Source organism: Sminthopsis crassicaudata, chromosome 3 (assembly GCF_048593235.1).
Source record: "Sminthopsis crassicaudata isolate SCR6 chromosome 3, ASM4859323v1, whole genome shotgun sequence".
Taxonomy (NCBI): domain Eukaryota; kingdom Metazoa; phylum Chordata; class Mammalia; order Dasyuromorphia; family Dasyuridae; genus Sminthopsis; species Sminthopsis crassicaudata.
In genome coordinates this window covers 145,062,895-145,076,033 of record NC_133619.1, presented here as the reverse complement: position 1 = coordinate 145,076,033, position 13,139 = coordinate 145,062,895, and the positions used below count along the sequence as shown (strand labels likewise).

General features: G+C 32.2%; 1 long non-coding RNA gene across 1 annotated transcript in view; it reads left to right on the top strand.

Annotated features, from left to right (window-relative positions):
• LOC141564939 (uncharacterized) overlaps positions 1-13,139 on the top strand; it is a 173,331-nt gene that overhangs the window by 121,526 nt on the left and 38,666 nt on the right. Inside the window, exon 2 of the long non-coding RNA XR_012488818.1 lies at positions 4,602-4,749. This is a non-coding gene — a long non-coding RNA (uncharacterized LOC141564939). The remainder of the gene's footprint in view (positions 1-4,601; positions 4,750-13,139) is intronic.

Below are 13,139 nucleotides of genomic sequence, written 5' to 3'. Positions count from 1 at the left end.
AAGGCAAAGACACTAAGGTCCAGAGCTTTTCCAAAGCAGTTACTGGGAGTTGCATAGTGGAAATAAGAGAAGAATAAAACACAGAAAACCTATATTCAATTTCAGGGTCTCTAACTATGGATGTGACTTGAGCAAATCACTTTCATCCTTTGAAATTCAAATTCCTATGGAATAAAGAGATTTGGAGTTGTTGGTATTTAAACTTCCTTTCTATGCTAGGTTTTACTATTAGCTCATTTCCATCACTCAAACTGAGATTCATTAAAAACTTTAGCTTAAAAAATACATCCCAGTATGTCCAGAATCATCTCCAGCTGTCTGTCTATCTCTTTGTATGATATAGTTATTGGACCTAAAAGGTTTCAGGGAAAAAGTGAAGCTAGCAACTGTACATCCCTCTCTCACTTAAATCCAATTCACTTGCATGTTGTGACATCTTCTTCCTGATGTTATGATCCTTTTCAAGAACAAAGGACAAACAATAGTCCCAGCATCGCAGATGGTGGCAGAGGACCAGGTCTCCTAATTCCAAGCCTAATCCATTTTCCAATTTACTACCTCTTCTTCCTGTTGTTAAAGTGTAATGCACCAATTAAACAGAATCTAGAAAATTGAGAATCTTAAAAAACTAAGGCTTTCATAAATTAGTAAAATAAAAAGAAACAAAAACTCATCAAAATTTTGAAGACTCATGGATTTTCTCCCCAGAGGTGCCTGTCTGAAGATCTCAGACAAAGAAAAAAGCTATGATAAGTTACTTTGATAGACATTTCATATTTCCAAGAGATACAAAGCAGGGTGAGCAAAGGTTGGTTCACTGTATGAAGCTGATGTGGCCCTTGAAAATATACAAAGTCTTTTTTATTTCAGATAAGAATAACTGAGAGTTATATTTGAGCAGCCATGTCTGAGACCTTCTAATGTTTATTTTGCTTTCTAGTGCTGTGATTTTGATCTAAGGGGAAAGAATGACTGTTTCCTCTGCTGGCTAAAAGATCCAGGAGGCAACCTAAGTTTTACATTTAGATCACTGGTTATTTTAGCAAGTGCATTCCAATTTCCTGACTCCTTTCTTTTAGAACCTTATTCCTTTTTTGTTAATCAAACTTCATTAATTTTTACTATGAAATTATAAAAGAAATAATGTTTCCCTTTTAGATGCCTGAAGCTTTCTTTTTTTTCTTTATGTGTAAGGTTTAGGGAAGAGAATTTCCTCAGTTTATTTTGCTTAGCTAAAGTTATCAGAGTGCTTTAGCTTTACATGTTTATGAAGCTCTTTCAAGATGTTTTGACATTCCAGTTGATGGTCTGGTTGCAGGGTTAGAGGCTTGTGATTAGTAGTAGGTTATAGCAATAAAAATACATAGTTAAGGGAGAAACAAACAAAACAGGTTAAAAAGACAGTTTTAGATTATGAGCTGGCAGAATGATGTAGCAGATAGAACACTGAGCTTGGTGCCAGGAGAATCGGATGACAGAATCACAGAATTTTAAAGTTGGAAGAGATCTTAGCAGTTATCTAGTTCAAAACATGCCTGAAATGTATCCCTACAATTTATTTGACAATGGCCATCTAGACTCTTCTTGAAGATCTCCAATGAGGTGAATTTTGAATACTGATAGACTTGTCAGACCATTCTAAATCTAACAGATATTTACTCTTGGTGCAGAGGAAGCCAATCAATCAATAAGCACGGGAATATAAAAAGAGGCCAAAGAAATTTCCTCCCTCAAGCAGCTTACAATCCAAAAGTCACTTAATTTATTCTAATTTCAATTTTCCCCTCCAGAGAAGAGAAATAATAATAACTTGCATTATCTCCCTTTCAAGGTTATTATGATTAACACACAATGCTTAAATTTAAAAATTTAACCTTTAAATTTAAAATTTAAACCTTTAAAAATTTAACCTTTTCAAATATTATTATTATTATTATTATTATTATTATTTAAAGCAATGACCAATCTGGAAGCTCTGACCTACTCTATTTCTAATCTTACTCCATTTTCCTCCTCTTTAGGCTCCCCTCTTCTCCTCTCCAAGGAACTCACTACTTAGATTCCAAACTTGTGACAAGTTTTAGCCCCATTAGAACTCAGAACTCCTGAACACTAGCAATGTACTTGCATTAGCACTTGCATTTGTGGATGAAGAAATGTTTTAAAAGACTGAAAGATTGAAGTTCAAGTGCAACTTTTAACCAACTTTTAAACAGCAAGTTGCTAGTTTAAACTAGCAACTTGCTAGTATTCCAAAAGCAGAAAAAAATTATAATTTGGTTAGAAAAAATGAGTTTATTCTTCCTGACATTCTCTGTAGCAATGAAATGATTCCCTAACTTACCCATGAGAATAAAATTTCCTTAAAGGTGGGTTCTGCTATTTAATTTTTTTTTTCTTTGTCTCTCTAGTACTTAGCACCGTGCCTGGCATGTGGTAAGCACTTAATGAATGTTTTTTGATTGATTGCATGTGCTCCTTCTTTCTTTCAAAATCCTTTTCTTCCCCATCGAGATTCAGTTTTCCTTGATTGATGCATTCCCCATGTCAAAATTGTTCTACCTCTCTTCAGATTTGTCTAAAGTAGTTTCTCTATATGTTCTCTTTGTCCTACAATTCTACTCACCTTCTGTTTTCTCATGTGTATTCTTACCACATTCCTCTAGAGGATCTTTGAACATTTTTTCCTTTTCTAACACAATGCTTTACTATATAAGGCACTTAACAAATATTTATTTTTATTTGTTGAATTAAGGTAAGCATTGTAATTTTGTGCACTGTTTATTTTTCCTTGATCTTAATTTGGTTCAAAAGCTTTGTGTTTTGTGTCTAAAAATAAACTCTGAGAATGTCTTTAAACATTCTGCAAAGTGATAAGGGCACACAGCTGCTCACAGTGGTCAGTTATGTGCTGAGTTTGTTTAAGAAGCACTGGGATGCACTTTCTCTGTCAGAGTCTGAGGTATGAGAGGGAGCAGAGAGACTAATTCTGAATGGACAGAAAGAAACTGAAGGAGAGCATGTTTGTAATAGAGAAAAAATGAGAAGAAAGGCAGAATGTAAGAGATCATTGAAAGTTTGGAGGCCTAGTGTAATTTTGGAAAAGCTGAATGCAAATGGCAATTCAAGGATCAGGAGTTGTGCTCTGTTGGGGAAGAAGCCTCTATTCTAGTGGTTGTTAATCTTTCTTGTATCAGGGACTCCTTTGGCAAACTTGGTAAAACCTATGGACTCTTTCTCAAAACAATTTTGTATACCATTACAAAAGTAACTGTATTGAAATAGTTATCAATTTTAAAAAGTATAACATAATACATAAAGTGGCAGGTTTTCTAATTACAATAGCTGTGCCAAAGTAGTGACAAGCATGAATGATATTTTAGGGTATCTAAGATAAATATAATATTATATAAAATATATGTAATTCCTATAGATGATCAAGTTATTTTTAAGCACTAAAGCTCTAGTTTGCTGCCTACATTCATAGTTGAAGGAAAAGCTAACTTTTGGTTACTGAAAAGAAAGATATAATTGTGTTTTTTTTAAACCATCTTAAATTTATGAGTTTCCTTAATCTCTGCAAGGAATTTTTAGTAGCAGAGTGGAGATTCTATGGATACGAGATTATGCATTCATTTCTATGCAAACATGTCAGTTATCAGGGAGCTACAATGAGATAGTCCCGAATTACTGAAAGGGAACTATCACTATTGTGCAAAATAAGAAGCAGTAAAATTAGCAGTGTCTACCACCATCAAAGTCAATTGGACATGCCTGACCTTGGGAACATGATAAAAAGATACCCAGGAAGAGAAATTGAAGAGTGAGTGAGTAGGATTACAAGCATTCAGCCCATGTGGAGAAGAAATTGTGGGAAATGAGAAAGATGTTAGAGCAAAAAGAAAGTTCTAAAAAAAACTGATGCTAAATGTTTTACTTGAAAAAGGTTTTCTTGAAAGACTGAAGAGGGTAAAGAACAAGGGATTGAGATTAAGAAGGGGGTGATAAAGACATTTCTAGAAGTGGTAAAAGGAGAAATAGAGAAAAGGAAAAGTTTTTGGCAGTTAGTTGATCATAATGAAATAGTGAAGAACAAGCTAGAAAAGAAGAGTTATAGGATCACAAATTGTAGCAGGAAAGACCTGAAGGAAGGGGGAAAGAAAAAAAAACAACAACAACAATAAGAAAACATAAAAGGAAGGTGCAGACAAATCATGCTAATTAATGCACTGTAAATTGGAAAACTTTGATCATTTACATTAAAAATAGCATGAGAAAATCCATCTTGTCTTTATCAGTTATTTTGTGAAAGTAAGTTCTAACTTGTAAGTTATCTGATCACAATAAAGTCATAAGATTACCCCACAAACATACTTCAGCATTTCCTGATCCTCTTTCCTTATAAGGAAAAAGGTGGCTCAATCCCTGTGTTTTGTTTTTTAACCTTTTAACTATAAATGAACTGTGTAGAAACCAAGGTTTTGTGTCTTTCTTGAACCAAAAGCTAAAAGCCTTGAACCGGAATTGCTTTTACAACCTCATGAATTGCTAAATAAATCATTGTCTTGATGCAACCACTCTGTCTTTATTTCATCTTCCAGAAAACAACTAGAATCCAGTGCTACTTCCATATTGTGAAACTCAGAGAAAAACAAAATAAATTGAGTAGAAAAGGCTCAAAAAAGTGACATCTCCCCTTTACAATGCCATTCGCACCTTCTTCCCAATGCATAAGAGGAGTGAAGAAAGGTGAGTCTGTCACAGGAATCACAATGCAAATGACCCAAAGACAAAAGCAAATATTTGTATTGAATATAATAAAATTGTAGCATATTGATTGTGATGGTATGCGGACAAAAATGTATAAAAGATATTATCAAAGTCATGTTTTGTATGACTATAAAAGGAGGTAGGTTGGTCAGGAAGTTCAAGACCAAAAGAAAACTAGAGGACTACCTGAATATTGTACTGGTATTCGTGAAAAAAAGCAAAACTCCAGAGGGTGTCTTTGAGCATATTGAGTAAATCCTCTGTAGAGATTTATGTTAAGACATAGACAAAAATATCCAGAATTAGAAATTCTAATGGGTTGGGATCACGGATTTATTGAAATATTGAAGCCTAAGCAGGGTAACTCTAATACTACAAATGTTTTTAAGTTAAAGGTGTATCTGATATCCTGTAGCTTTTACTGGTTAATTCCCATTTTTGCTCTTTGAATTTGTATTAATATCATTACTAAGTCTATATCTCAAAGACAAAAACAAAAACGAAAAGGACCTACATATGTAAAAATATTTATTACAGCTCATTTAGTGGAATTGGAAACTGAGCATGTCCATCAATTGGGGAATGGTTGAACAAGATATTTTATATGATTGTGATAGAATGCTATTGTTATATAAGAAATGATAAACAGAATGGTCTCAGAAAAACTTGGAAAGACTTACATGAATTGATGGGAAGTGACATGAGAAGAACCAGGAGAACTTTGTGTACTGTAACAGCAATACTGTATACTGATCATCTGTGAATTACTTGGTTTTAGCAATACTATGATCCAAGACAAACCTGAAAAATTTATATATTGAAAGACGCTATCCATCTCCAGAGAAAGAACTGATGGAAATTTCAATATAGAATGAAGCATAGTTTTTATATATCTTATTTTTTTCTTGTTTTTTTCTTGTTTGTGTTTTCCTTTACAACATGAATAGCAGAAATTTTTTAAAAAGAAACTATGATACATTAAGATACATTTAATCTTACTTCTATATGATAATCCTTTAAGCAAGTGAAAAAAAATTATAACTTTCTTCTTCCCATTTCCAGACTAACCATCTCTAATCCATTAATAATCTTTCCTCTGGCAAGGATTCAAAACTTCTCATCATCTTGGTCATTTTTGTGTGGATATCTACTTCCTCATTGTCTAATAAAAAATGAAGTTCTATAGTTGTGCATAATTTTTGAAAAGGACAATAATTAACCAATGTTTTACGTTTAGGTTAGATTTAGGTTAAGATGTAACATTTAAAAAAGGTTCATCAGACATAATTTCTGGATAATTAGCATTTTATTAATATTGCCAGTATATTTATTAATAAAAGGATGATGATTTGGTTATCTCTTAGATCAATGACAATCATGACTGCAAGTTCATTGATTATATACTCATTAGAAAACAAGAATTCTCTAAGGTGGCAATCAATTCTGAGTGGTTAAGAATTAATGACAGAATGAATATTGCAGTAAAGGCCTAGACCTAAACTTTATGCCCTTTACTTCTTAAGTTATCTTCAATTGAGCAATACATTTAAAAAATTTATCCCCACCTAAACTTGAGTAGGGCATAATGGCTTCCCCATATGGATGGAATCTGACTCTAATTTCATTATCAGTTATATCCTTCAGGAGACTGAACTTCTAAATTTAAAACTTTAGAAAAAAGAGGGGCACTCTAGATCTTCCAAAATTGGTTATTAATAGTAATTTCTCTCAGCGAAGAATGTACATGATTTATTTTAAATACCACTCCCTCCCACATCCAACTCACAGTACTATGTAGTTAAATTTACATATGTTTAAACTTTCTTTTCCCCACCAAACTGGAAATATATGAAAAGATTTAACTAGTAACTGTTCATCTCTATTACTGAGAAAAAATTACTATTTAAAAAATAAATTTGCTTCAAAATGTGGCATATGAACAAGAATTAAAAAAAAAATTAATCTTGTACATAATATCAAAAATGTCATACTGTGATTCAGTGAAATCAGTAGGATAAGAGGACAGCTGCACACTTGGGGAACTAGAAGGGAGCCTGGTTTGTGAGAATTCAAAAGGCACCAGCAGGTTTATTTTCATCTGTTTGTGGAAGAACACTCATTTGCTTGACACAGTGAAAGGCAGACACAGGGTGAAGTAGCTTTGTTCAACAACTACCAGACAGGGAACAAGATTTCCTGTCCTACTCATATAAAGTCAAGGAGATTTCTACTTGTAGATATGAATAACAAGCTGGACAAGTGTGTTCAGAGAGCTTGAGAGAGATAAAGCTTTCTCTTTTCACTGTATCTCAAAAATGAATTGTTATTATTCAAGAAAACTATGACTATTCATTTATATCCACCTGTTTTTTTTCTAGTGAATTTGAGCATTTTTTTTTTTAAGTATCACATTATATATTTGTTTCCCTGTAACCATATCTTATTCTAATGATACTCCTGGAAATTCCCCAGTAGAATACCTTCCATTCCATGAGGCCATATACACATAGTTTTCCTCTTTTTAATAACCCTCACATCCTGAACACAACAGTATACTGCTATAAAAATAAGGCCAGCAAACATTTGAACATCTTTACAATAGATCCTGAAAGTAAAACAATAAACAAAAATGAAACCTGAATAAAACCTGTGAAAATTAATATCTAGAAAACTATTCTTTAAAAAGAACACAGGTTTATTTGAAAAAAATATTTACAAAAATAATTATATCTGCTCTTACAAAATATTTACATGGGATTTTCAATGGTGATTGAGTGACAGGCAATAAAAGATCTGATGCACCCAGACAAAGTGTGGTTTGAATTGCTTAGATTGCAAGGAGGATGAAAATATGTGTATATTTGTTGGGAGTGCTACACTGAGAGAGTCCTGTGTGGGCTTGGAGGGGTATGTGGAAGGGAGGGAATACTCAGAAAACACTCCTAGAGGTGGGAGTTTTCTCTGTAAAGGATCATTTGGATATTTATAACATCATTAGAAGACCATACAGAATTATCATCTTGTATAACTAAATCAATGGGAGGTTGTTCTATCTAGCTTTAGCTCATAGATGGCCTGTGATTGATTATGCAAGTGATTTCAAAGGCCTTATATGACCTGTGGACTGGAGTTTCCCCACCTCTGCCTTAGAACCTTGGAAACTCCTGAATAAGATGGAATGGTAGTCCCATTAGGGAAGGAACCTACTTATGAGAATATCAAGAGGGTAAAGAAAAGAGAATAAAGCAGAGATTGGAGATGAGTAATTACATGGATATCAGGCAGGTAACTTTGCATAGTTGAGCAGTGCTAAAATATCTGAAGAGAAAAAAAAAACTCAATGATATTCCTCCCTATCCTCTGAGCAACATATCTCCTTACAGCAACTGTTTTATTTTTGCTAGCAGACTTGAAACCGTCCAGCACCTACCAAAAAAAATTATAAAAAATATATTTTATGCAATGAGGGATGGGAGAGAAGTAGCCAGAATTAGGGGTAAGAGGCAGCTGTAGATCTATCTCTTAAGGAAGTAATACAAAAAAACAAACCATCTTCAAACTACAACAATGATGCAAAAGAAAATATAGTAGTGAAATCAACCCTTCACATGAGATGGATTAGGTAAATTTGAACTTTGTCACTAAAACTAAGAAGAGTAGAAAAAAAAGCTACTCCTTTGAAACTTTATTTGAAACAATACAAATAAAAATACATTATTTAGGCTTACCTTGAGATATTATATTAGCAAATAGAAATTATAATTTTTCATCTTTTAAAACACATTATTTTTAACATTCATTTTAAAAATTGATTTTTGAATCCTCTTTTAGTCCATCTCCCATCAGCAATATGATATATATATATATATATATGTATATATATATATATATATACACACATATATATATATGTGTGTGTGTGTGTATGTATTACAAGTGAAATCATGCAAAACATCTTCATATTAGCCATGTTGCCCAGAAAAAGCAAGAAAAATAAAGTAAAAAAAAATATATATGTTTCAATCTCCACTCAGGCTTCATCATTTCAGGCATTCAGAACTGTCTTGGATCATTGTATTTATCAGAAACACTGTCTTTCACAGCTGATCATCATTACAATTTTGCTTTTACTGTGTGCAGCTTTCTCCTGGTTCTGCTTAATTCATTTTGAATTGCTTCATATAAATCTTCTCAGGTTTTTTCCTAAAACCATCCTGCTCATCCTTTCTTTTAGCATAATAACATTCCAATACAACTTATTCAGCCACTCCTCAATTGAAGATTATCCCTTAAATTTTCTTTTCTTTGTCACCCCAAGAGAACACTATAAATAATATATTTTTTTAAAATCATAAACTGTTGAAGACAGAACATGCAACTGTTGGTATGTGATTCTCAATTGGTAATGAACTACAACCTTTATTACTTCTAAAATACTTATTCTTTGAAGAAAATTATGACAACCATGATTTATAGTCATTTAGTCTCACTTACTAGAAAAAACACTCATACCCAAATGGTTCTATGATTTTATTGAGATACAAATCCCTTCTAACAGTATATATCATTAATATTTACTCTTGCCAATCTTGTGTGAGTCATTTCTTCTTATAAATTCACAAAGAGATCATCTAATATATTAGGTGCTTTTCTTGATTCCCCCATAACATCACAAAGATACTTGTAAAATACATAGGCTGTCCATGTGTTATATATTATCCTTGTTTTGCAAGCAGTCTATCTATCTTTTAATCATAGGTTGTTTTATTTTTTTTTTTTATTTATGACTCCATCTATTATTCTAGTTATCTCTTATGTTACTGGTTTCTCACTACCACAATGGAATTTCCATTCACTTAGTTATATTCATTTTAAGTCCTTTAAAACAGTATTGCAACATAATTTATGGTAATATTAACTGACTGAATAAAAATGATTTTTCAGGGAGAAGTTTGGAGTTATTAAAAAAAAATTTGACAATTTACCAAAGTAAATTTAGCATGTCCTTCCTCTTAATGCTTCTGTAGTTAAACCAGTTAGCTTATTTAAACTTAAGTTAAACCTCTTTTGGAACAACTCTGTGCCTAATTCATTCTTCCTTTGTATTCCTTATCAAAAATGCCCACAAAAACATATACAAATGTTTATGCCTTTATAAATGTACCTAGGTGTAAACACATTAAATATATACATGCAGATTGTATATATATGTACGTGGATAACAAATTGGTATGTATAGATGTTATATGTGTATCTGTATCATGTATCGATTTACATGTGCAGATATGTACATATCTCTTTCCTTTGCTGAATGACACTCAGATTGTAGTCATTATTAAGAGCGTACTAGTTTTTTTTTTGTTGTTGTTGTTGTTTTTTAAATGATGGTAGAACCTAAGTGAATTAGTTTCTTCAAGCAAGCCTTTTAAAACTCAGTTACCTTTAGCTTTTCGAGAATATACAGAAAGGCATGAATGTGTATATAAATCATGATAGATCAGTGCCATGCTTAGATGCCCCTTCATGATATTGAAGCTATAACTTATTTCTGAAAAAGAAATCTGTTCCAGGTAATACAAGTTGAATAGTTACCTAATCACTTCTTCTCAACTGAAATAATATAATTTTAGAGGCTAATTAGCAGAATTTTGCCATCATCTGAATAAAATGTGTTATATATTGGCTGGAGAATTGATCTTGAAACGAGAATGACCTGGATTGGAGTTTAGCCTAGTGCTCTAGAAAAATTTCTAAATTTTTGTAAAAGGTACAGAGAGTAGAGAAGGTATTATAGGAGGAGCTTTTTTTATGTGGGAATTCTGAATACAAATTAAATCACTGATCCAGGATCCCATCCCCTGTGGAAATTCATGAACTTCCTTTACTGAGGCATAGAGGTTTTTTATTTTGCATTCATGGCAGCAGTACTCATAATAATGAAATCATGGTTCCTTGTAATATTGAGATACTGAAGGATGTGAAATGTATCCTTCAGACATTATTTCTGTCTACCGAAAATTTGACCTCCCTTTTAAAAGAATGGGCCTTATTCTACTTTGTAGTTTGATAAGATGGATTTCATTGAAATACAGTTTAAAAGACAACTTTTTACATTAAATTGCCTTTGATTATGTAGGCTCTTTTGAAACAAGCTATACTATGACTTCAATTGGCTGCAATCTCACAAAATCATAGTCCTGTCTGTTCCTTTCAACTTTGATTTTTCCATTTTAAAGTCATAAAAATCTGATATAATTTCAGTTCTTACTAGAGAACATTATATATCATTGGTAGATAACAAATGTCTATTAATATAATTTGTCTAGGGATATCAATCTTTTATTTTTCACCAGCACTTTGTTATGAGAGCTATACAATGTCTTACAGATGCATCTGAGGTCTCATAAGTTACTCTAAAAAAACTAGTAAGCTTATGCTCTAATTTCTAAATTTCCTTTATTTCCTGTTATTTGATTTTCTCTCTTTAATTTTTTTTTTTGACATTTGGATATTTGGATCAGATGAGACTATCATACAAAAAAATTCCATTGCAGGTTTTATTTTTACAAAAACATAAACTCTTATTAATTTTTTTTTTTTTTTTTTAACACAGATCTATTGCAAGGTCTCTTATTTTCCTCAATACATAGGTTTTTATGTTTTTTTCCTAACACATTTACAGGTCCACATCTATTAGGTTCTTACTAAGTGCTAATGAGATAATGAGATATTAGATTCTTACTAGGTGCTAAGCTCTAGTTCCCGCCTTTACTGGGAGTTTTACTTGTGAATTCTTGGGGAGGAGCTTGCATGTTTAAAAGAAGCAAGTTTATTGGTTGAAGTAATTTTTCCTAGAAGCCCTTGCATTATCCCACGCCAATTCTCTGGAAGGATAAAAGAAGCAACATTGAGCAAGGAGAGAGTCTTGTCTGGGTCAGAGTTGGGGCAGCTCTCTGGAAGAGAAGCCTCTATATGAGGTCAGAGTTGGTGCCAGTTGAGACAGCAGATCTCCTCCCAGAGAGTGATCTGCAGTTTCTGGAGACAACAGCTCATTTACACACACACACACACACACACACACACACACACACACACATATGTATTATTTTAGTTCCTTCATCTTGTTTTAAAAGTTAACTCTATACATAATTCTATACATTAAACCTATTGGCATAATCCATAGCAGTTATAATCTAAATATAATCTTTAGATTATAGTCTCAGTTTTTTTACTCATTGCCATATGTATCCTGAACTTATAAATTTAGATTTTAATTCTTTTAATTCTGAGCATTTTTAGTGGCAATAATCTATTTTATTGTAGCAACCAACTTTTGAATTTCACCAAGAAACTTGCTTTTTATTAGCCCTTAAAAGTAGCATTTGGTTTTACAGACACTGTATTGGGTTATTTATATGTTTTCAGATATATTCCATCTTTTTAACTTAAATAGTCACCTAGAAAAAACACTGATTTGGAAATGAATGAAGCTACATTTGTATTTCAGCTGTGAAGCCAATGACAAATACTTTTTTTTTTTCTTTTTTGCTTCCTCCCCCTCTCTTTTCACCAGTGACAAAGAATGATGATATTTATTTATCCCTACTTGTCATCATATAGTGAGAATGAGTAGATTTCTATTTGGTCTATTAAACTCTTCAAAAGGAAGATATCACAGAAATATTAAATAAAAATCAAAAGAGATAATATATAAGGTGATTATATATATGTGTGTGTGTATATATGTACTTACATATACACACATGTATATATACATTATTATTATCCTTATTTCTCAATAATTTATAGTATATCAAAGAACATGAGACTTTAGTAACAAATTTTAAATTATGATTATTTTGCCAATAATTAAAGACCCACTTCTCTATGTTTTTTTTCAAATCAACTGCACCCAGAATACACAATCCACTTGAATTTTGCCTCATTCATATCCTCTCCTCCTCATTTACTGATCAAAGAAACAAACAAAAAGCAAAATAAAAGAAATGGTTAACCCCAAAATATTTAGTAAATCAAGGAAAAATAATAATTGACAAAATTATTGCAACCAACATGTATCTCTGGACAGTTGGAAGGATATTCTATACCATTTTAAATTTCCTCAATAATAACTGAATTGTAATACTTTAAAACCATTATTTTAAAAGGTATTTCTTAATGATACATCTGGTCACTATCATCAACCTCTGAGTTTTTCCAAAGAATTCAATGCTACCTTTATCATTCCTTGCCTTTATACACCAAGATGATACCAATATTCCAGAGGGCAGTTCACAAAGTAGAATTATTTTTAGCAGTTTCCACTTTGGGAGCCTCAAATCATTATCATGAATCAAGTGGAATGAAAT